The sequence below is a fragment of the Ornithorhynchus anatinus genome, chromosome 6 (assembly GCF_004115215.2).
Source record: "Ornithorhynchus anatinus isolate Pmale09 chromosome 6, mOrnAna1.pri.v4, whole genome shotgun sequence".
In the NCBI taxonomy this organism is placed as follows: Eukaryota; Metazoa; Chordata; class Mammalia; order Monotremata; family Ornithorhynchidae; genus Ornithorhynchus; species Ornithorhynchus anatinus.
Genome location: NC_041733.1, coordinates 48,271,334 through 48,294,474, shown reverse-complemented (window position 1 = coordinate 48,294,474; position 23,141 = coordinate 48,271,334). Strand labels below are relative to the sequence as shown.

Genomic DNA, 23,141 nt, shown 5'->3' with positions numbered 1-23,141 from the left:
TAACTCGGAAACCATTTTACGAACGCCCGTCCTTTGGCCCCGGAAACAACAACGTAGAGGGGGCAGTTTGAGGAGGAATTGGCAACACAGAAGGACCATGAAGAGGCACTGAACCATCTTGCCGTCAGTTCAGAAGAAGAAAGAAAGAGTGCCAGAGGTACACGAGATAAGCTATCTTGCGAAAACCAGCCCGCGGGGTGGGTGCGGTAGCCGCCCCCCCCGTCCCTTTACCCGGTAACGGGCTCGAGACGACAGGCAGGTCGAAGCGGAGGATCGGGACCCGCCGCGACCCCGGTGGCAGAAAACCACCCGAGAGCCCTGCCGAGACCCCTACGCCGTGGCCTCCGGGAGCCACCTAAGACTCGAGCCCCCACGCCGGGCTGCGGGAAGCCGACCTCCCCCAGACTCTTCCGACGTAGGACCACCTGCACGATTTTGGGGACGACAGTCGGAAGGGCAGCTCTAGTCGTGTGTGTGAGTTTCCCCCTTCAGTTAGGCTATTTAGAATTGATGAAAGGTTTCCGCTATATACAGCGGAGACGTGGTTTCACCGGGGTTTGACTCACAGAAGAAGTGCTTGACGGTGTGAGACGGGCTCATGACACTCAGTTCTCCTTCGTACTCAGAACGTGAGCCCCATGTGGGACAGGGACTGTGTCCACTCTAATTGTATCTACCCTCAGCGCTTAGAACAGCGTTTGGCACGTGGTAAGCGCTGAACAGATGCCATTAAAAAAAAAAGTGCTCAGTAAATACGACCGGTCAATTGATTAGCAAATACCACAAACACAACTCTATGGCTACCTTGCGGCTGTCTTCTTGGAACAAGGAACCCAAGTTGAGAAGCATCGAGGCCTAGTGGATAGAGCCCGCGCCTGGGAGTCAGAAGGACCTGGGTTCTAATCCTGCCTCTGCCACTTGTCTGCTGGGTGACCTTGGGTCAGTCACTTTGCTCGCTTCTCTGGGCCTCAGTTCCCTCATATTTAAAATGGGGATGAAGTCCGTGAGCCCCAGGCGGGACAGGGACTGCGTCCAACCCCATTAGCTTGGATCTACCCCAGCGCTTCAAATGGCGCCTGGTACACAGCAAGTGTTTAACAGATACTGAAAAAAAAGTACATAAAAATACTCCAAGTACCAGCTTCTCTGGAACACTGATAGGCGGTCGTCAGGTGAGTCGGTATGACGGCATCAATAAAAATAAAATGAGAGATTTATAAACGCCTTGTAAGAAAGCACTGCCTGCTCCACCAAGAATCGCCACATTAGTGGTATGTATTGAGCACTTACGGCGCGCAGAGCACTGCCCTGAGCGCCCTGGAGAGTCCGATGCAGCAGAGTTGAAGGCGGGATCCCCGCTCACAAAGGACTGACCGTCTAGATGGGGAGACAGACAATAAAATAAATTTCAGGGGGTATGTCCGTTTATTATATTGTAGTCACCCAGTCGCAGAGAGGCAGCGTGGCATTGCGGATAGAGCCTGGGTCTGAGACTCAGAAGGTCACGGGTTCTAATCCCGGCTCCAGCGGTTATCTGTTGTGTGACCTTGAGCCAGTCACTTCACTTTTCTGGGCCTCAGTTTTCTCGGCTGGAAAATAGGGATTGAGACCGGGAGGCCCACGAGGGACAGGGACTGTGTCCAACCCTATTACCTTGTATATCTACCCTAGAGCTTAGAACAGTGCCTGGCACATAGTAAATGCTTAACAGATACCATAATTATTATTATTAGTAGTAGTAGCAGTAAATAATATAAAGCTCTGTACCCAGTAAGCACTCAATAAATAAAATTGACCGTCTGACATACGTGCTGCGGGGCAGAGCGTGAGGCGAATATCCAGCGCTGAAGGGGTCAGGTCCAAGTTCACAGACGACGGAGAAAGGAGAAAGAGCAGGGAAAATGGGGGTCGAGTCCAGGAAGGCTTCCTGGAGGAGATGGGTTTTTACTAAGGCTTTGAGGGAGGGGCGAGTGATCGTCTGTCAGACGAGAAGGGGAAGGACCTTCCGGGCCAGAGGGAGAACGTGGGCGAGAGGTCGGCGTCGGGAGAGACGAGACGGAGGGACGGGGAGGAGGTTGGCGTTAGGGGAGCAGAGTGTGCGGGCCCGGCTGGGGTAGGAGAGCGGCGAGGTGAGGTAGGAGGGGGCCAGCCGACGGACGGCTTTAAGGCCGACGGTGACGGGTTTCTGTTGGATGCGGAGGTGGATGGGCGGCCCCTGGACGTTCTCGCCGAGTGGGGAAACTGAGAGTTTTTGCAGAAAAACAATCGGGGCAGCAGAATGAAGTATGAATTGGAATGTGGAGGGACAGGAGGAAGGGAGGTCAATGAGGAGGCTGATGGACTAGTCAGGTTAATCCACGCTCAAAAAAGCCCAGGCGGGCAGCACTCACACATGAAGACTTGTGACGACGCATCACTCACATCTGCAGGCCTACGCGCGCCCACACGCACACCCCATTCTCACGGGCAGCCCCGCACACACGCACCACACACGCACGAAGGCGACCCCAAAGACACCACACACACACGCGGGCTCGTTTACCTGCACCGCACGGGTCGAGGAGCAGCGGGGCCCGGCGGAAAGAGCCGGGGGCTGGGAGACGGAAGGCCCTGGGTTCTAGCCCCGCCTCCGCCGCTTGTCCGCCGGGTCACCTTGGGCAAGTCGCTTCAATTCTCTGTGCCTCAGTTCCCTCATCTGTAAAATGGGGATTAAGAGTGTGAGCGTCATGTGGGACGGGAACTGGGTCCCACCTGATGACCTTGTATCTATCCCAGTGCTTAGCGCAGGGCTTGGCACATAGTAAGCGCTTAATCATTCACTCATTCATTCAATCGTATTAACTGAGTGCTTACTGTGCGCACAGCACTGTACTAAGCGCTTGGAATATACAATTCGGCAAAAGATAGAGACCATCTCTGCCCAACAATGGGCTCACAGTCTAAACGGGGGAGACACAAAACAAACCTAGTCAGGGATCAATACCATCGAGATAAATAGAATCATAGATATATATACGTCATTAATAAAATAGAGTAATTAATGTATACAAATATGCACAAATGCTCTGGGAAGGGGAAGGGGGAAGAGCAGAGGGAGGAGGGAGGAGGAATGGGGAGGGGAGGAGGGGCAGAGAGAAAGGGAGGGCTCAGTCTGGGATCGACTCTTAAGGTGATCTTAATAATAGTAATATTGGTATCGTTAAGCGCTTACTACGTGCAGAGCACTGTTCTAAGCGCTGGGGTAGATTCAGGATAATCAGGTCGTCCCACGTGAGGCTCACAGTCTTTCATCCCCATTTTCCAGATGAGGGAACTGAGGCCCAGAGAAGTGAAGTGACTCGCCCACAGTCACACGGCTGACAAGTGGCGGAGTGGGGATTTGAACCCATGACCTCCGACTCCTGAGCCACGCTGCTTAAGCAATACCATAATTATTATTGTTATCATTATGATTCTCTGGGCCTCAGGGATGAAGACTGTGAGCCCCACGTGGTACGGGGACTGCGTCCAACCCGACTTGCTTGGATCCAGAGAAGCAGCGTGGATGGACTGAGCGTTTACTACGCGCCCGGCACCGTGCCAACCGCCGGTGCGCGGCTTAGTGGAAAGGGCTTGGGAGTCAGAGGTGGTGGGTTCTAATCCCAGCTCCGCTGTGTGACTTCGGGCAAGTCACTTCAATTCTCTGTGCCTCAGTGACCTCATCTGTAAAAGAAGGACGAAGACCGTGAGCCCCACGCGGGACACTCGACTGACCTTTCACTCATTCATTCATTCAATAGCATTTATCGAGCGCTTACGTCGTATCTATCCCGGCGCTTGGAACAGTGCTGGGCACATAGTAAGCGTCTCTATCTGTTGCCGAATTGTACATTCCAAGCGCTTAGGACAGTGCTCCGCACACAGTAAGCACTCAATAAATACTATCGAATGACTAGTACGCGCTTAACGCTTAGTACAGTGCTCTGCACACTGTAAGCCCTCAAAAAATACGACCGAATGAATGAATCCGCCCCAGCGCTCAGTACGGTGGCCGGCACGTAGTAAGTGCTCACAGATACCGCTATTGTCATTATTACTGTACCTAGACTTGCATCTAAATTCCTATAAGCACACCCTCACACAATCACACGCATCCTCACGCATGACACGGCGCTGCGCTCACACCGATCCCAGGCACACTCATGCACACAGACATTCACAAAGACACGCATCCTCGTGCACGACGCAGCCCCGTGCTCACACCTCCAATCCCATGCACAGTCTTGCACACGGTTATTCACACACAACACGCACAGACCCACGTGTGCACATCCTCATGTACGACCCAGCTCTGTGCTCACACCGATCCCATGCACACTCGCACACAGTCGGTCTCTCACACACACACACACACACACACAGAGTTTCACAGACAAAAGCAGCCATGCAGATAGTCACCCCCCCCCTCCCGGGTCCCCCGCCCCAGCCTGGCACACACACACACACACGCACACACACACGCGCGCACACACGGAGAGGCACAGAGAGCCGGTGAAACCCTGCACACGCGCAGGGTCCCATCCTCGGGCAGAGGGACCCGGGGTCCCCGTGGTGCGGTGCATCGGTGGTCCCTGGAGGTGGGCGCCGGGGGCCGGGCAGGGGGGCGGGGACTGGGTGCGGCCCGGCAGGGGGTGGGCAGGGGGCCGGGCAGGGGGCTGGTGGGTGCAGGCTGAGCAGGGGGTGGGCAGGGGGCTGGTGCAGGCCGGCAGGGGGTGGGCAGGGGGCCGGGCAGGGGGCCGGTGGGTGCAGGCTGAGCAGGGGGTGGGCAGGGGGCTGGTGCAGGCCGGCAGGGGGTGGGCAGGGGGCCGGGCAGGGGGCCGGTGGGTGCAGGGCGGCAGAGGGTGGGCAAGGGGGCTGGTGCGGGCCGGCAGGGGCCTGGGCAGGGGGCGGAGGGGGTGGGGGCAGATCTGGGGGTCCCGGATCCCCTCCCCCTAACGGGGTCCGGACCCTCCCCGATTCCATTTTGGCAGATGGTGAGTTGGTGGGCGGCCCGGGGCCTGGGTTTGGGGGTCCGGGGGGGGGAAGGGCAGGCGGAGCCCCCTCCCCTTTCCATCTCCGGCAACGGCCTCCCCTCGCCCCCCTGCCCGCGAAGCCCCAACCCGGTAAACTCTGCCCGGCCGGGGACCGGCTGGTCCTGCTCGTCGTCCGGCGTGGTCGGAGGCTACTCCTTCATCCCCCATCCCCTTGCTCCGCCGCTCGCTGGCTGCCAAGCGCTGCCCTAAACGCTGGGGAGAGGACCCCGGGACGTCTAAAGACTTCGGGGCTCCCCGCCGGGCACTGGATTTACCGCTGGGCATCGCCAGCCTGTTTGTCGTTCTCTCCCGAGCGCTCAGCGTAGCGTCGGGCACAAAGTGGGCGCTCGGTTAAGTACGACTGAATGCTCCGCACCCCGTAAGGGCTCGATGGGTGGCATCGAATGAACGGAAGGGCTCCCGGCCTTCGTCCCCATTTTACCGATGGGGGAACTGAGGCCCGGAGGAGCCCAGTGCCCAACCGTCCTCTCCCGAGCGCTCAGTACGGTGCTCCGCACACAGTGAGCGCTCGATGAATACTACCGGATGAACGACCGAATGGTCCGCACCCCACGAGGGCCGGATCGATAGCGTCGAATGAACGAAGGGGCTCGCGGCCTCCGTCCCTAATTTACCGACCGGGGCGGGGGACCGAGGCCCGGAGAAGCCGAGTGCCCCACTGTCCTCTCCCGAGGGCTCAGCACAGCGCTCTGCACACAGCGAGCGCTCGATACGATCCAACGAAGTGACTTGCCCGAGGTCACAAGGCAGAGGCGGCGTCGGAACCCGGGACCTCCGGACTTTCGCGTCGGCCGGTCCTTCCCGTCGAAGGAAGGGCCGCGACTCGAAGCCGGTTTCGGGGTTACCTAGGAGGGGGTTTTTCTTGTTTCAATTTTTCGGGGTATCGGTTAAGCGCTTACTACGTGCCGGGCACCGTACTAACCCCCGGGGAAGATTACTGTTATTCTTACTCTTACTATTAGAGGGTTAAGTGCTTACTAGGTGCCAGGCGCCGTACCGAGCGCTGGGGGAGATTTCTGTTATTCTTCTTATTACTACTATTATAGTGCTGAGTACTCACTACGTGCCAGGCGCTGTACTGAGCACTGAGGCAGATTACTGTTACTGATATTCTTATTATTATAATGTTAAGCGCTTACTACGTGCCAGGCACTATACCGAGCACTGGAGAAGAGTACGATTATTCCTCTTCTTCTCACTATTACAGTGTCAAGCGCTTACTACGTGCCAGGAACTGTACTAAGCCCTGGGGAAGATTACTGTTCTTCTTCTTCTGATTACTATTAGAGTGTTAAGTAATAATAATGATAATGTTGGTATGTGTTAAGCGCTTACTATGTGCAGAGCACTGTTCTAAGCGCTGGGGTAGATACAGGCTAATCAGGTCGTCCAACGTGAGGCTCACAGTTAATGCCCATTTTACAGTTGAGGTAACTGAGGCACAGAGAAGTGAAGTGACTCGTCCACAGTCACAGAGCTGACAAGTGGCAGAGCCGGGAGTCGAACCCATGACCTCTGACTCCGAAGCCCGGGCTCTTTCCACTGAGCCACGCTGCTTCCCCAGTAAGTACTTACTGTGCGTCAGGCACTGTACAGCCTGCACTGTGTTGACGGTCTGGGAGGCGGGCGATCGGAGCCACGATCAAGGGGGTGGGGGAGAACTGGGATCTCGGGATCCCGAGATCTCGGCCGGAGCCCTAGAGGAGTTTGGAAGCGCGATGATAATTGCTCTGCTCCTCGCCTGCTGCGTGACCTTGGGTGAGTTATTTTCCTCTCGTTAAGCACTTACTTTATACCGAGCCGCTGTACTCACCGCTGGGGTAGGTACCAGCTGATGAGTTTGGACACAGTCCCCGGACCACAGAGGACTCACAGATGTAATCCCCATTTCGCGGATAATGATGATGACGATGATGGTATCTGTTAAGCGCTTACCACGCGCCAAGCACTGTTCTAAGCGTCGGGGTAGATACAAGGCGATCAGGCTGCCCCACGTGGGGCTCACGGTCTTCGTTCCCGTCTTACAGATGAGGGAACTGAGGCACGGTGAAGTGAAGTGATTTGCCCGAGGTGTCACAGCCGGTACGTGGTAGAGCCGGGATTAGAACCCAGGTCCTGCTGACTCTCAGGCCTGGGCTCTAGCCCTTAGGCCTTGGGCAACTCACCTCAGTTCTCTGGGCCTCAGTCTCCTGGGCGGTAAAGTGGAGATGCACCAGCTAGTCTCTTTCCCGCTTAGACGGTGAGATAGGTACTGTAGCCCGTCTGATCGTCTTACATCTACTCCAGCGCTTGGAACGTAGTAAGCACATAACAGATGTCGGGCCAGCGCGTTCACCCCACACATCCTATCCGTTACCAAGACCTGCCGGTTTCACCTCTACAATATCGCCAAGATCCGCCCTTTCCTCTCCACCCAAACGGCTACCTTACTATTACGGGCTCTCGTTATATCCCGGCTAGACTACTGTGTCAGCCTTCTCTCTGACCTCCCTTCCTCCTCTCTCGCCCCGCTCCGGTCTATTCTTCACTCCGCTGCCCGGCTCATCTTCCTGCAGAGACGATCTGGGCATGTCACTCCCCTTCTTAAACAACTCCAGTGGTCGCCTATCGACCTCCGCTCCAAACAAAAACTCCTCACTCTAGGCTTCGAGGCTCTCCATCACCTTGCCCCTTCCTACCTCTCCTCCCTTCTCTCTTTCTACCGCCCACCCCGCACGCTCCGCTCCTCTGCCGCCCACCTCCTCGCCGTCCCTCGGTCTCGCCTATCCCGCCGTCGACCCCTGGGTCACGTCCTCCCGCGGTCCCGGAACGCCCTCCCTCCTCACCTCCGCCAAACTGATTCTCTTTCCCTCTTCAAAACCTTACTTAAAAATCACCTCCTCCAAGAGGCCTTCCCAGACTGAGCTCCTCTTCCCCCTCTACTCCCTCTGCCATCCCCCCTTTACCTCTCCGCAGCTAAAGCCTCATTTGCCCCTTTTCCCTCTGCTCCTCCACCTCTCCCTTCCCATCCCCACAGCACTGTACCCGTCCGCTCAACTGTATATATTTTCGTTACCCTATTTATTTTGTTAATGAATTGTACATCGCCTTGATTCTATTTAGTTGCCATTGTTTTTACGAGATGTTCTTCCCCTTGACGCTGTTTAGTGCCATCGTTCTTGTCTGTCCGTCTCCCCCGATTAGACCGTAAGCCCGTCAAACGGCAGGGACTGTCTCTATCTGTTGCCGACTTGTTCATCCCAAGCGCTTAGTACAGTGCTCTGCACATAGTAAGCGCTCAATAAATACTATTGAATGAATATTTCCTGAGCGCTTCCCGTGAGCAGAGCGCCGCGCTTGAGAGGTTACGGTACAGTAAGGGTTGGCAGATACGTTCCCTGCCCACGGCCAGCTGACCGCCTAGAGGGGGTGAGAGACATTAATTACGATTAATATATCGTTAAGTGCTGTGGGGCTGAGGGTGGGGCGGATACCAAGCGCCCCAAAGGTCAGAGTCGACGCAGAGGGGAGAGGGGAGAGAGGTCTTAATCGGGGAAGGCCTCTCGGAGGAGTTGGGACCCTGATGAGGCTTCGAAGGTGCGGAGAAGGTGGTCTGGTGGCGGGCCAGAGGAAGGTCGGGGGCGAGGGGTCGGCGGCGAGACGGTAGACGAGACGGAGGGACGGTGAGCGGCGTCAGAGGAGCGAAGTGTACGGGCTGGGCTGGAGGAGGAGGGCAGCGAGGTGAGGTAGGAGGGGGTGAGCTGATTGAGGCCTTTAAAGTGGATGGTGAGGAGTTTCCTCTTGACGCGGAGGGGATTGGGCGAGCAGCGGACGTTCTCGCGGAGAGGGGGAAACGTGGACTAAACGGTTTTTTAAGAAGAACGATCCAGAAAGCGGAACCAAGTACGGACTGGATTGGGGAGAGACGGGGGCAGGGAAGTCGGCGGAGAAGCTGATGCAGTAATCAAGGCGGGATGGGATAAGTGCCTGCATCAGCAGGGCGACGGTTTGGACGGAGAAGAAAGGGTGGATTTTAGCGATGCTCCTCCGAAGGTAGAAGCGACAGGATTTGGCGTCGGATCGAACGTGTGGGCTGAACGAGGGAGACGGGTCGAGGATAACGCCAAGGTTACGGGCTCGTGAGACAGGTAGGATGGCGGGGCCGTCTACGGTGACGGGAAAGTCGGGGAAGGACGAGGTTGGGGTGGGAAGAGGAGGAGCTCTGCTTTGGACACGTTAAGGTCCGACTGTCGGCGGGACAGCCAAGTACAGACGTCCTGAAGGCAGGAAGGTATGCGAGACTGCAGAGGAGGAGAGAGATCAGAGCTGGAGCTGGAGATTTCAGAATCATCCGCATAGAGGTGGTAGTTGAAGCCATGGGAGCGAACGAGGGAGAGGGTGTAACTGGAGAATACAGGAGGAGCAGCGTGCCCTGGCGCACAGAGCCCGGACCCGGGAATCAGAAGGACCTGGGTTCTAATCCCATCTCCGCCTGACCTTGGGTGAGTCACTTGACTTCTCTGTGTCTCCCTTACCTCACGCTAAAATGGGGATGAAGACCGTGAGCCCCAGGTGGGACCTGGACTGTTTCCAACCTGATCAGCTTGTACCCACCCCAGCGCTTAGCGCACAGTAAGCACCTAACCGATACCGTTAAAAAAAATAAGCTTTGAGCGGCCCACAGAGTTAAGGGGTGGGAGGCAGAGGAGGAGCCCGAGAAAGAGAGCAAGAAGCCGATGCATTTTGCTCCTCTCCCTCTGGGTTTCCGGTGATCCCAGGGCTTTCCCCCCTCCTCTCGGCTGCCTGAGGGAATGGGATTCCTCGATGGTCACCTTCTCCGCGTCCCTCACAGCTCCCTCGGTTCAGCGAGGCGGCAGAGGACGGTGAGCGATCGGGGGCGTTGGAAGGACGTCTCGCCCCAGGGGTCACGTTAAAGAGGGCCACGTTCTCTCTTTCTAAACTTTACCGATTCTCGATCGATCCTTTCATCCAGGTGAGTGAATCGCGTGGCACGAGCACTTTGGATCTGTCGTATGTAAGCTCGTCCTTCTTCATTCATTCATTCCTGTATTCGTATTTATTGAGCCCTTACTGTGGTCAGAGCACTGCATTAAGCGCTTGGGAGAGTACGCTCCATCAACAGATACATTCCCTGCCCATGACGAGCTCACAGCAAGCTTTGCTATGGCAGGGAACTGTGGATTGTGAACCGGTTCCGGGCAGGGAAGGAGCCTGCTAATTCAGTTTTATCATCCTCTCCCAAGCACTTAGTACAGGGCTCTGCACATTCGTTCACTCGGTCGTATTTACTGAGCCCTTACTGTGTGTGGAGCAACGTTTCAAGTACTTGGGAGGGTACAACGCAACAGTAAAAAGCAACATTCCCTGCCCGCGATGAGCTTGCAGCCTAGAGCGGGGAGACGGACATTAATAGAAATAAATAAATGGCAGACATGGACGTATGTGCCGTGGGGCCGGGGAGGGGGATGAATAAAGGGAGCAGGTCGGGGTGATGCAGAAGGGAGTGGAAGAAGAGGAAAGGTGGGCTTAGTCAGGGAAGGCCTCCCGGAGGAGGGGGCCATCCGTAAGGCTTTGAAGGAGGGGAGAATCCTTGTCCGTCAGATAGGAGGAGGGAGGGTGTTCCAGGCCAGAGGTAGGACGTGGGTGAGAGGTCGGCGGCGAGATAGACGAGATGAGTATTAGAGGAGCAAAGTGTACGGGCTGGGATGTAGCAGGAGAGCGGCGAGGAGACCTCTGGATTGTGAACTCATTATGAGCAGGGAACGTGACTGCTAATTCTTTTGTACTGAATTGGTACAGCGCTCTGCCCAGAGTTAGTGCTCAGTAAATGCCACGGATTGATTGATCGATATAAGCGTCAGGTGAAGAGAACCTAAATAACTCTGGACATATACAAGCATAGACACACATGCGTACACTCATATACACGCAGCAACACATACACATGCATAGAGTTCTTAGACTGTTCTATCTGTTGCCGAACTGCACATTCCAAGCGCTCAGTACAGTGCTCTGCACACAGTAAACGCTCAACAAATACGACCGAATGAATGAATTGTGATGCGCATTAAAGATCGGGACCATATTTAATTTTCACCTGCATACTTTCTCCCACTGCTTAGCGTAGTGCTTTTTTTATGGTATTCGTTAAGTGCTTACTATGTGCCAGGCACTGTAGTAAGCCCTGGGGTAGATACAAGTTTGTCAGATTGGACCCAATCCATGTCCCGCAGGGGACTCACGGTCTTTATTCCCATTTTACAGGTGAGGTAATTTGGGCTCGGAGAATTGAAGTGACTTGCCTCGGGTCACCCAGCAGACAGGTGGCGGAGCCGGAATTAGAACCCGGGTCCTTCGGACTCCCGGGCCCCGGGCTCTATCCCGGGACAGCGTGACTTAGGAGGGCTTGGGAGTCAGAGGTGGTGGGTTCTCATCGTGGTTCCGCCACATCGGCTGTGTGACTTTGGGCAAGTCATTTCACTTCTCTGCGCCTCAGTTCCTCATCTGTAAAATGGGGATTAAGACTGTGAGCCTCACGTGGGGCAACCTCATTCCCCTGTATCTCCCCCAGCGCTTAGAACAGTGCTTGGCACATAGTAAGCGCTTAATAAATGCCATCGTCATCATCAGCATCTATCCACTAGGCCGCACTGTTCCTCCGCAAGCCAGACTGCTTCTCCGCTTTGCCCACGGAAACTGCTTAATAAATGCTATCGCTATTTTGGCTACATTTGAGAAGCCGGCCCGGGAGTCAGACGGACCCGCAAACACATTTAAATCCAGACACGGCACTTCCACACATATGTACGTACACTTATTTTTATGTATAAGGATACTCATCTGCAAACAGATACTCATAGGTCTGCAGATTTACGTACTCACTACATACGTTCGTGCATATGGGTTTCGGCGAATGGCCGTAGGGACCCTCACACAGGCAGGTTCTTGTACCTTCAGAGTCACCCGCACAGACACCGATGTCAGCCGATGACATTTACCGAGCCCTTGCTGTGTGCAGAGCACCGTACTAAGCACTGGGAGAGTAAAAAGGGACCGGGTCGGTAGACACGTTCCCCGCCCACGACGAGCTTACATTCTACGGAAGGAGAGGGACATTAATAGAAATAAATGACAGCTACGGAAACGGCACGGTGTAGCGGATAGCACGTGGGCCTGGGAGTCAAGAAAAATGACCCGGCTAGCAGAGTGAAGTCTGGACCGGAGTGGGGAGAGACAGGAGGCAGGGAGGTCAACGAGGAGGCTGACGCAGTAATCAAGGCGGGATGGGGAAATGCTTCAATCGATACGGTAACAGTTTGCATGGAGAGCAAAGGGTGGATTTTAGTGATGTCGCGAAGGTCGAAATGACAGGATTTGGTGACAGATTGAATGCGTGGGTTGAATGAGAGAACTGAGCGATGAGTCAAGGATAATGCCAAGGTTACAGGTTTGTGAAACGGGGAAGATGGAGGATGGTGGTGCTGTCTACAGGGATGGGAAAGTCAGGGGGAATACGGGGTTTGGATGGGAAGATGAGTTCTGTGGCGGAAATGTTAACTTTGAGATGATGGTGGAACATCTAAGTAGAGATGCTTTGAAGGCAGGAGGAAATGTGACACCGCAGAGGAGAAAGATCAGGGTTGGACATAGAGATTTGGGAATCATCCGCAAAAAGGTGGTCGATGAAGCCGAGGGAGAGAATGAGTTCTCCAAGCGAGCGGGTGTAGGTGGAGAATAGAAGGGGACCAGAACTGAGCCTTGAGGGACCTCCACAGTTAGCAGAGGCAGAGGAGGAGCCCATGAAGAAGACGGAGAATGAGCGGCCAAAGAGAAAGGAGAACCGGGAGAGGACAGTGTCAGTGAAGCCATGGGTGTGATAACGTTTCCAGGAGAGAGGGGTGGTCCAGTGTCTAAGGCAGCTGAGGGGTCGATGAGCATCAGGCCGGAGTAGAGAGGCCTTTGGATCTGGCAAGAAGAACATCACTGGTGACTTCTGAGAGGGCGGTTTCTGTGAAGCGAAGGGGACGGAAGCCAGATTGGAGGAGGTCGAGGAGAGAATGGGAGGAGAGCAACTTGAGGCAGCGGGTGCAGACAACTCGCTCTAGGAGTTTTTCCTCTCCCTACTGCATAGTACAGTGCTCGGCACACGATAGACTGTAAGCTCCTTGAGGGTAGGGATGGTGTCTAACAACTCCATTGAGTTGAGATGAGGCCTGGAACAATCTCCCTCTTCATATCCGACAGATGATCACTCTCCCCCGCTTCAAAGCCTTATCGAAGGCCCATCTCCTCCAAGAGGCCTTCCCTGACTCAGCCCTCAGTTCCTCTTTTCCCACTCCCTTCTGCGTCGCCCTGACTTGCTCCCTTTATTCGGCGGTCAGAGGTCTCCCAAGAGGTGGCACGGCACAAAAGCGGCACTGGGGCGCGAGAAGGAAACCGACTCCTCCCCCTTTCCCAGGGAGGCTGGGGTGTGGGAGACGATGAGGCCCACTCTGAAGAGAGCGGCAGGGGAGATCGAGTCATCTGAGGAGAGCCGGGTTTCGGTGATGGCGAGGAGGAGGAGGAGGGAGAGTGATTGAGACAGGAACAGGTCAGGGATGAAGGGATGAAGGAGCGGGGGTTCCACAGGCCACACTTAGCTGATGCTTTGGGGGAAGGGAGTGGGGATGGAGGGAGGGACAGGAAGGGGTTGGATGGAAGTGAGTTGGTGGGATAACAGGATAAAAGGGATGGGGTGGGGAGGTCTCGGATGGAAGGGGATGAAGGGGGGATGCTGGGAAGGAAAGATAGGGAGGGGCTGAGGGGCCAGACAAGTTTAAAGACTGTCAGCAGGAAGAAGCAGCGTGGACTAGTGGCTAGAGCCCAGGCCTGGGAGTCAGAAGGAGCCGGGTTCTAATCCCGGCTTTGCCTTCTGTCCACTGCGGGACCTCAGGCGAGTCACTTCAATTCTCTGGGCCTCAGTTATCTCCTCGGTAATCTGGGGGTGAAGACCGTGAGCCCCATGTGGAACAAGGTCTGGGTCCAATCTGATTGGCAAAGCAGTGTGGCTTAGTGGAAAAAGCAAGGGCTTGGGAGTCAGAGGTCGTAGGTTCCGATCCCGGCTCCGCCACTTGTCAACTGTGTGACTTTGGGCAAGTCACCTAATTTCTCTGCCTCAGTTACCTCATCGGTAAAAGGGGATTAAGACTGTGAGCCCCACGGTGGACAACCTAATTACCTTGTATCTACCCCAGCGCTTAGACCAGTGCTTGGCACATAGTAAGCGCTTAATGAATACCATCATCATCATCATTATTAGCTTGGATCTACTCTGAAGCCTAGTACAGTGCCTGGCACATAATAAGTCCTAAACAAATACCATAAAAGAAATAAAATAAAATCTGGTGGTTCCACTGACTAATTCATTAATTGTATGCCAGTCCTCGATAGTGAAGAGATAAATGTTTTGGAATTAATAATAATAGTAATAACAATAATAACAATAATAATACCTGTGGTATGTTTAAGCGCTTACTATGTGTCAGGCACTGTAGGAAGAGCTGGAGTGGATACAAACTGGAGTGGATATAAAAGGCGGGGTTGACGTGAAGAGAAGCAGCGTGACCTAGTGGATAGAGCACAGACCTGGGACTCAGAAGGACCTGGCTTCTCATCCCGGCTCTGCCATTTATCTGCTGGGTGACCTCGGGCAAGTCACTTCATTTCTCTGGGTCTCAGGTCCCTCATCTGTAAAATGGGGATAGAGACTCTGCTTACTACAGTGTCTGCCACATAGTAAGAGCTGAACAAATCCCATTTTAAAAAAAGAGGAAAAAAAGGTGGATAAGCATATTGGACACAGCTCCTGTCCCATATGGGGCTCACAGTCAAAGTCACAACTTAATCATACCACAAAAAAATTCCTCCCATCTACCCTCGCACTTAACACAGTGCTTGACACATGGTAAGCCCTTAGATACCATAACAATAATACTGTCGCTATTATTAAGAGTCGGTCATCGGTATTGGTATTGAGCGCTTACCGTGTGCAGAACACTGTACTAAATGCTTGGGAGAGTACAATTTAACAATGCAATAGACACATTCCCTGTCTACGGCGAGCTTACAATCTAGCACGTATGTATGCATTTCCCCCTTGAAGTCACTGCTTGACTTCCACGTCAGACTCATCTCACCCCAAAATCGAGAAACCCTCTTTCTTGAAAAGTCTACCCGTCAATCGATGGTATTTATTGAGTGCTTACTAGGTGCAGAGTACTCAACTGAGCCTGCTAGTGATGATTAAAAGTGCCTTTTGGTATTATTTATTTTTGGAACCACTTACCTTGCGTCAACCACAGTTCTAGGCTCTGGGTAGAAACACGTTAATCAGGCCGGTTCCAGTCCCTGTCTCGCACGGGACTCACAGGCTAAGTAGAAGGGAGAACGCGTTTTAAATCCCCATCTTACAGATGAGGAAACTGAGGCCCAGAGAAGCAAAATGACCGGCCCAAGGTCCCACGGCAGACGAGTGGGGGAACGGGGATTAGAACTCACATCCTTCGGGTCCGGGGCTCAATCGACTAGGCTCCGCTGCCTCCCTAGAATGGCAAAAAAAACATTAGGGAGAAGAGTTAGGGGAGCAGTTTTGACTTCAAGTTGTAAGGAAAACAAAGTGGGCTTGTTTGGAAAAAACACCGTCTTTTTTTTTGTTTTTGTTTTTTAAATACCAAGAAGCACCTCGCAGCATAATGAGAACCTGAAAGAGTTTTCCGCCTTCTTGTGAGTCAGGTAGTGTCATGGTAACCGGGACACGAGATTTTTTTTTTCTGTACCGAACAGGGCGAGTAAAGGGGCAAAAACTGCAATTGTGAAGGGGGTGTTGTAATAAGATTCCATAATCCGTTACATAATCGGAGGAATGGTGAAAAGGAAGGTCTTGGTTGGTGAAAAACATTCCCCATGTCCCTGTCTCTTGCTCTGTCTCTCTCCCCTCTCTGTCTCTTAATAGTAATAATAATGATAATCGTGATTATCATTATTATTGTATTTGTTAAACACTTAACTATGTGCCAGGCACCGCAGGAAGCACTGGGGTGGATAGCAGCAAATCGGGTTGGACGTAGCCCGTCTCACGTGGGACTCACAATCTCAGTGTCCATTTGACAAGATGAACTGAGGCACAGAGAAGTGAAGTGACTTGCCCAAGGTCACACAGCAGACAAGTGGCGGAGCTGGGATGAGAATCCAGTTCCTTCTGACCAATGGTATCTTTCAGGCACTTCCTATGTGTCGAGCACTGTACTAAGCCCTGGAGGAGATGCAAGTTAATCGGGTTGGACCCGGTCCATGTCCCACCTGGGGCTCACAGTCTCGATCCCAGTCTCGATCCCCATTTCACAGATGATGCGACTGAGGCCCGGAGAAGTCAAGTGACTTGCCCAAGGTCACCCAACAGGCAAGGGGCAGAGTCAGGATCAGAACCCAGGTCCGCTGACTCGCAGGCCCGTGCTTTTTCCATGAGGCCACGCTGCTTTGCAATCCCAGCTCAGCCACTTGTCTGCCGTGTGACCCTGGGCAAGACACTTCACTTCTCTGGGCTTCAGTTCCCTCATCAGTAAAATGAGGATTCAATCTCTGCTCTCCCTCCTTCTTAGACTGTGAGCCCCATGTGGGGCTCCCCTCTAGAACGTCAGCTTGCTGTGGGCAAGGTATGTGTCTGTCATATTGGGTTGCCCTCTCCCAAGTGCTTAGTACAGTGCCCTGCACGCAGTAAGCGCTCAATAAATATGACTGATTGATATCTTGATTATCTTGTCTCTTGATCGGCAACTCTCATCATCCTAATAACGATGGGATTTTATGAGGCGCTTACTGTATTTATGGTAATCATTATGATATCTGTTAAGTGCTGACTATATGCCAAGCACTGTACTAAGCGCTGGGGTAGGTACGAGATTATCAGTTTGGACACAGTCCCTGATCTGCATGGGGCTCACAGTCTAGACAGGAGGGAGTAGAATTTAATCCTCATTCGACAGATGTGGAAACAGACAAAGAGAAGTGAAGTGAGTTCTCCAAGGTCACCGGGAAGACAGGTGGCGGAGCTGGGGTGAGAATCCGGGTCCTCTGACTCCCAGGGCCGGGCTCCTTCCACTGGGTCAAGCTGCTTCTCTACTGTACTGAGCGCTTGGGTAGATATAAATATAAGCAGATGAGAGGCGGCCCCTGTCCCACATGGGGCTCACGGTCTAAGTAGGAGAGAGAACAGGGATTGAATCTCGGTTTTACAGGCGAGGTAACTGTAGCTCACAAAAGTCAAGTGACGAGCCCGAGGTCACACGGCAGGCACTCAGGATTAGAATTCAGATTCTTTGACTCCCAGGCCTGGGCTCTTTCCAGTAGGAAAGAAGAGCGAAGGGACTTACCCAAGGTCACACGGCAGACGGGGGTGGAGCCGGGATGGAAACTCGGGTCCTTCTGACTCCCAGGCCCGGGCTCCTTCCGCTAGGCCACGCTGCTTCTCTAAGCGAAGTGAAATGACTTGCCCAAAGTGACCCGGCGGACAGCTGGTGGAGCCTGGATGAGAAGCCGGGTCCTCCGGCTCCCAGGCCTACTGGGGACACCGTACCGAGTGCCCGGGGGAGGACGATAGAATTAGTGGACACTATCCCCGCCCTCAAAGAGCTTCCAGTCTACTGTCCGCAGAGCACTGTACGGAGAACTTGGGAGAGTAAAATAGACACCCTCAAGGAGTTCAGAGTCTACCGTGAACAGAGCACTGTGCTGAGCCCTTGGCAGGGTAAAACAGAGTCAGCAGAAGCAATCCTTGCCCTCAGGGAGCTGACAGTCTCCTGAGTACAGAGCACTGCACTGACACAGTCCCTGTCCCCCACTGGGTTCACAGTCTAGGATAAATCAGACAGCCTCAAACAAAGGACCTGTGATCTTGGAACAAAGTGTTTTCATAGCTAAATCGTTCTTGTGGGAAGAAACTCTTCAGGTACAAAGGAAAATTGCAGGGCACACATCCATTTGATAAGAAAAATCAGTTGGATGACACATACCATCCATCTTAAAGGCAAATTCTCCCTTTTTTTCCCTTCCCCACCCAGTTTCCCAAGAGAGTTAGAAAATTCACGTCCCGTGTGCTTAGTCAACTCTGGAGAAGCCTCCCGGTGATGCGGAATATAAAGTATCGGCTATAAGATAGCGGGGAAGAGTTACAAACGCTCTCGTATCATCGCAGTCGTACTGACTGAGCGTTTACCGCAAGCAGAACACTGAACTGAGCTTAGGGGAGAGTACGACGTAGCGGAGTTGGCAGGCACGGTCCCTGCCCACAAGGAGCTTTGAGAAGACCGACATAAAAATTAACTGCAGATGGGGAATTAAGTGCCGTGGGGCTGAGGGCGGAGTGAGTACAGGGGACAGATCCGAGCTCAGAGGCGACGCAGAAAGGAGTGGGAGAAGAGGAAACGGGGGCTTCGTCAGGGAAGGCCTCTCGGAGGAGATGTGATTTTAATCTGGCTTTGCAGGTGGGGAGAGTAGCGGTCTGCTAGATATGAAGAGGGAGGGAGTTTCAGGCCAGAGGGAAGATGTGGGCGAGAAGTCGGCGGCGAGACAGACGAGATTGACATTCAGTGAGCAGGTTGGCGTTAGAAGAGCAAGCGTGCGCGCTGGGCTGGAGTAAAGAACCAGGGAGGTGAGGGAAGAGGGGCCCGGCTGATGGAGGGCTCTCAAGCCGATGCCGAGGAGTTTCTGTTTGATGCCGCGGTGGACCGGCAAACCCGGGAGGCTCTTGAGCAGTGGAGAGACGCGGACTGAACCGTTACGCAGAGGAAGGATCCGGGCGGCAGAATGAAGGATGGACTGGAGTTGGGAGAGGCCGGAGGCAGGGAGGTCAGCGAGGAGGCTGATGCCGCAATCAAGACGGGATAGGAGAAGTGCACGGATTAACGTGGGAGGAGTTTGGATGGAGGCAGGAGGGTGGGTTTTAGCCACGTCGTGAAGGTCGAAACGACAGGAGTTGGAGACGGGCCGAGTACGTGGGTCGCGAGAGAGAGATAAGCCGAGGACATCGTCGAGGTTACGGGTCTGTGAGGCAGGGAGGACGGTGGTGCCGTCTACAGTGGTGGGAAAGTCAGGGGGAGGACAGGGTTTGGGTGAGAAGGGGAGGGGTTCTATTTAGTCGGAGGAGTCGGCGGGACATCCGAGCAGGGACGTCCTGAAGGCAGGAGAAAATGCCAACTGCGGAGAAGGCAGGCGAGAGATCAGGGCTGGAGATGGAGATTTAGGAAGCATCCGCACAGAGATGGGAGTTGAAGCTGTGGGAGGAACCGAACAAAGGTGTTTTGTTCTGCGACTTGCCTTTTTTAAGCGGAGAGCCCAGGGGCAGGAAAGATAGCTTTGTGGTTTCCGGTTACCTCTTTGCATCGCGGCAAAAATCAAGAGAGGAAGCGGCTCGCTTTTGTGTGAATCTCTACGGCTTTTCTCTTTTCTCTTTCTTGAAAAACAGGAAGCTGACTCTGAGACATCGCTGCCCGTCATTCTGAGGACGAGCACCATCCCACCCGGAACGGAGGAGTTCCTCGTTCACGGTGATTGATTTGGGCCGGGGTAAATGGGGCGGGCGTGGGGTGTCTTGCTCTGAAGAAGGCCAGGTCACCTCATTAAAGACCGTCTTGACCTCGGCACCGCTGCTTGAATAGGGCCGGTCTGGACTGTCCGTCGGGGTGGCCTAGCGGAAAGAGCCCCGGCCGGGAAGTAAAAGGATCTCATCGCGGTTCCTCCACTTGTCTGCCCGGTGACCTCGGGTAAGTCGTTTCGCTTCCTCTGCACCTCACTTTCCTCATCCTTAAAATGGGGATTTCATTCCCTGTGCCCCTTCCTATTTAGACTGTGATGATCTCGCATCTACCCCAGTGCTCAGCAGAGTGTTTGGCACATACTACGCACTTGACAGATATCCCAGTCATTATTATTACGGAGAAGGGTCATAGATAATTTCAGCATCTGTCTCCCCCACCGGGATAAGCTCCTTGACGGCAGGGCTCCTGTCTACTAACTCTATTGTAATAACCACAATTCAATTAAATGACTTGAATTCTCCTTCCTCCTACTTAGACCGGTAGTCCCAAGAGGGACAGAGACAGTGTCCAACCTGATTAGCTTGTGTCCACCCCAGCGCTCAGAACAGTGCTGGAAATGTAGTAAGTGCTTAGCAAATATAATAATAATAATAACACTGATTATTAGAATGATGCTCTTTTTACTAAGCAGTTCCTAGAGGTCAAGCCCTGGGGCAGTTACAGTGCGATCGGAGCAGACACGGTGGAGAAGCAGTGTGGCCTAGTGGAAAGAGCCCCGACCTGGGCGTCAAAAGGACCCGGGTTCTAAATCCGGCTCCGCCACCCGTGTGCTGGGTGACTTTGGGTAAGTCACTTCATTTCTCTGTGCCGCAGTTCCTTCCTCTGTAAAATGGGGATTAAGACCTCGAACCCTATGTGGGACAGGGACTGTGTCCAGCCCGTCATCTTGGACCTACACCAGGCGCTTAGAACAGTGCCTGGCACACAGTAAGCGCTGAACAAATACCACGGTTATCATTAGTGGTCTAAGGGGGAGGGAGAACAGGGATCGAATCCCCATTTTAGAGATGCTGAAACTGAGTCCGAGAGTCATTACGGGACTAGACCCACGTGACGCAGCAGAAAGGCTCGGAGGAGGGAGGATTAGAACCCACGTCTCCTGACCTCGACGCTCTCGCCACCAGGCCGCGCCGCGTCCCCTGGGCCCCGGAAACCCCAGCGCTTGAGGTGTGGGGGGTCACCGGTTCTCACAAACTCGTACGCCGTCCCAAACGTGCTGCGGGGAGGCCGGAAGTGGGAGGGGGACCCCGGGAGAAAGGAGACCCTTCATCCGGCGGGTCTTCCCTCCAGCCCCGGGAGAGCTCCCCCCGAAGCCCGAGAGATGTTTCCTTCCCAGAAGCCTCCACTCTGGCCCCAAACTGATTAACTGGGCTTTTCTGCTGCTTGTGGAGAGCGGGAGGGGTACCCGGGGTGGGTGACGGGGGTCGGGGTCGGGGAGGAACAGGGCGGGACGGAGGGAGGGGATAAGCCAGTCCGCCCGGAGCGGGGGTCCCGGGGGGGCAGCTGGGAGAGGCCGGTCCGCACACGGCGGGTTTCGCGGGTGGGAGAGGTCAGTCCACGGAGGGCGGGGGTCCCCAGGGGCAGCTGGGCGACGAGAGGTCTCTGCCCACAGAGGCCGCGTTTCCTACCTGCTCCTCGGCCGCCTGAGGAGTCTGAGTGCAGAGTAGGACGGGCCCGGCCGCCATCTTCGGCCCTGGGAAGACTCGGCCTTCACCTGCTAGACCTGAGAAAGGCCGGGGAGAATCATCCATTCAATCATTCATTCAATTGTATTCAGTGAGTGCTTACTGTGTGCACAGCACTCTACTAAATGCTTGGGAGAAGACGAGACAACAATAAACAGACATGATCCGGCAGGGGTATCTACTGCGCCCTTCCCGGGTGCAGAGCACGGGACTAAGCACTTGGGAGGGAAAAACAGGGTTAGTAGACACGATCCCTCCGCTCGAGGAGCTCCCGGTCTACTGGGTACAGAGCACTGTGCTGAGCACCCGGGAGAGGACATCAGATCTGCTAGAAAGGATCCCTCCCCTCGAGGAGCTGACGGTCTACTGCGTGCAGAGCACTGTAATCCATCAACGGTATTTACTGAGCACCTACGTGCGGAGAGCGCGATGTAACGGAATTAGCAGATACGTTCTCTGCCCATCACCAGATTACACTGTTCTGAGCACTTGGGAGTGAACAATAGAATTGGAAGACACGATCCCTGCCTTCCAGGAGCTTCCAGTCTACTGTGTGCGGAATACTGGACTGAGCGCTCGGGAGAAGACACCGTTCACTCGTTCAGTGGTATTTACTGAGCACCTACCGTGTGCAAAGTGCTTGGGAGACACATTCCCTTAGAGTTGGTGGACACGACCCCTGTCTTCCGGGAGTTTCCAGTCTACCGTGTGCAGAGCACTGGACCGAGCGCTCAGAAGAGGACAGCGGAGGCGGTGGACACGACGCCGGTCCCCGGGGCCGGCTTCCAAGGCCGTTGTCTGGTCCCGGTGACCGGGCCGGACGGTCCGGGGTCCCTCCCAGCGGCCGGTGGCCCCTGCCCTTTCGTTCTCAGGCCGGCCGGAGGAGGGAAGAGGAGGCGGAGGAGGAGGAAGGAGGGAGGAAGAAGAGGAGAAGGAGAAGGCCGTGCCAACCGCGTTCCCCGCAGGCCTCGGGGACCATGGGGACCCTCCCCAACACCCCGGGCCCCACCGACCCCGCAGCGGTGACCACGTCGAGGGAGGAAGCGGATGCGCCCCGGGGCCCCGGTGACCCCCCGGCCCGCCCCGCCCCGTCCGGGGGCTCGGCGCCGCAGGGGGGCTCCGGCGGCCCCGCGGCCCCGACGGGAGATTCCCACCAGCGGACCCCGGCCAGAGCCACCCCCAGCGGCGAAGGCGACGGCCACGTCCGCTCCCTGGGGGCACCGGACCCCGGCGGACCCGGCCGCCCCTCGGGCGGCGGCGAGGACGGCGGGGCCCGCGGCCACCCGTCCTCCGACGTGGTCAGCGGGGCAGCGGCCGAGGACCCCTCCTCTTCTCCCCGGCCCCAGGCCGCCCCTTCGGCGGGCCCGTCCTGCCCGGAGACTGGCTGCTCCGACGACGCCCGCGGGGGTGTGGGGCCGCCCGGGGCCTCCAGGTTCCGGGAAGCGGGCACGATGACCGCCGGCCGGCCGGAAACGGGGGGACCGGGCCAGGGGGCGGCCACGCGCCCCCGCCAAGACGCCGGAGTCCAGGCGGTGGCCAGCACGGAGAGCCGGGCGGTGGCCACCAGTCCCAGCATCCTGGAGGCCTTCTGGAAGGAGAAGGCCCCGGGGGAAGGCCCCGACCTCCAACCGCCGCCCAACGCTCTGGGCCGCCCGGGCTCGTCCGCCACCTGTGCCCCCAGATCCGGACTCTCGCCCCGGGGCTCGCCCGGTGCCCGGGGACAGGGGGCCCCAGACGGAGGGGAGGCCCCCGGC

General features: G+C 55.3%; 2 long non-coding RNA genes across 6 annotated transcripts; one reads left to right on the top strand and one right to left on the bottom strand.

Moving 5' to 3' along the window:
- The first annotated feature begins 4,506 nt into the window (after nt 1–4,506).
- On the top strand, nt 4,507–20,460 carry LOC103169423. 5 transcript variants are annotated; one of them, XR_485716.3, is made up of 4 exons: nt 8,831–9,199; nt 19,570–19,651; nt 19,763–19,867; nt 20,334–20,460. It is a non-coding gene; the product is annotated as an uncharacterized LOC103169423 (long non-coding RNA). The 5 variants fall into 5 exon arrangements; XR_003760531.2 differs by lacking the exon at nt 8,831–9,199 and adding an exon at nt 4,507–4,616 and having other exon boundaries at nt 19,570–19,867; XR_001604287.3 differs by having other exon boundaries at nt 19,570–19,867.
- LOC114812918 lies at nt 14,769–21,521 on the bottom strand. The gene is made up of 4 exons (XR_003760535.1): nt 21,331–21,521; nt 15,609–15,652; nt 15,397–15,481; nt 14,769–14,798 (listed from the first exon to the last, which is right to left on the bottom strand). It is a non-coding gene; the product is annotated as an uncharacterized LOC114812918 (long non-coding RNA).
- Between the last annotated feature and the right edge of the window lie 1,620 nt (nt 21,522–23,141).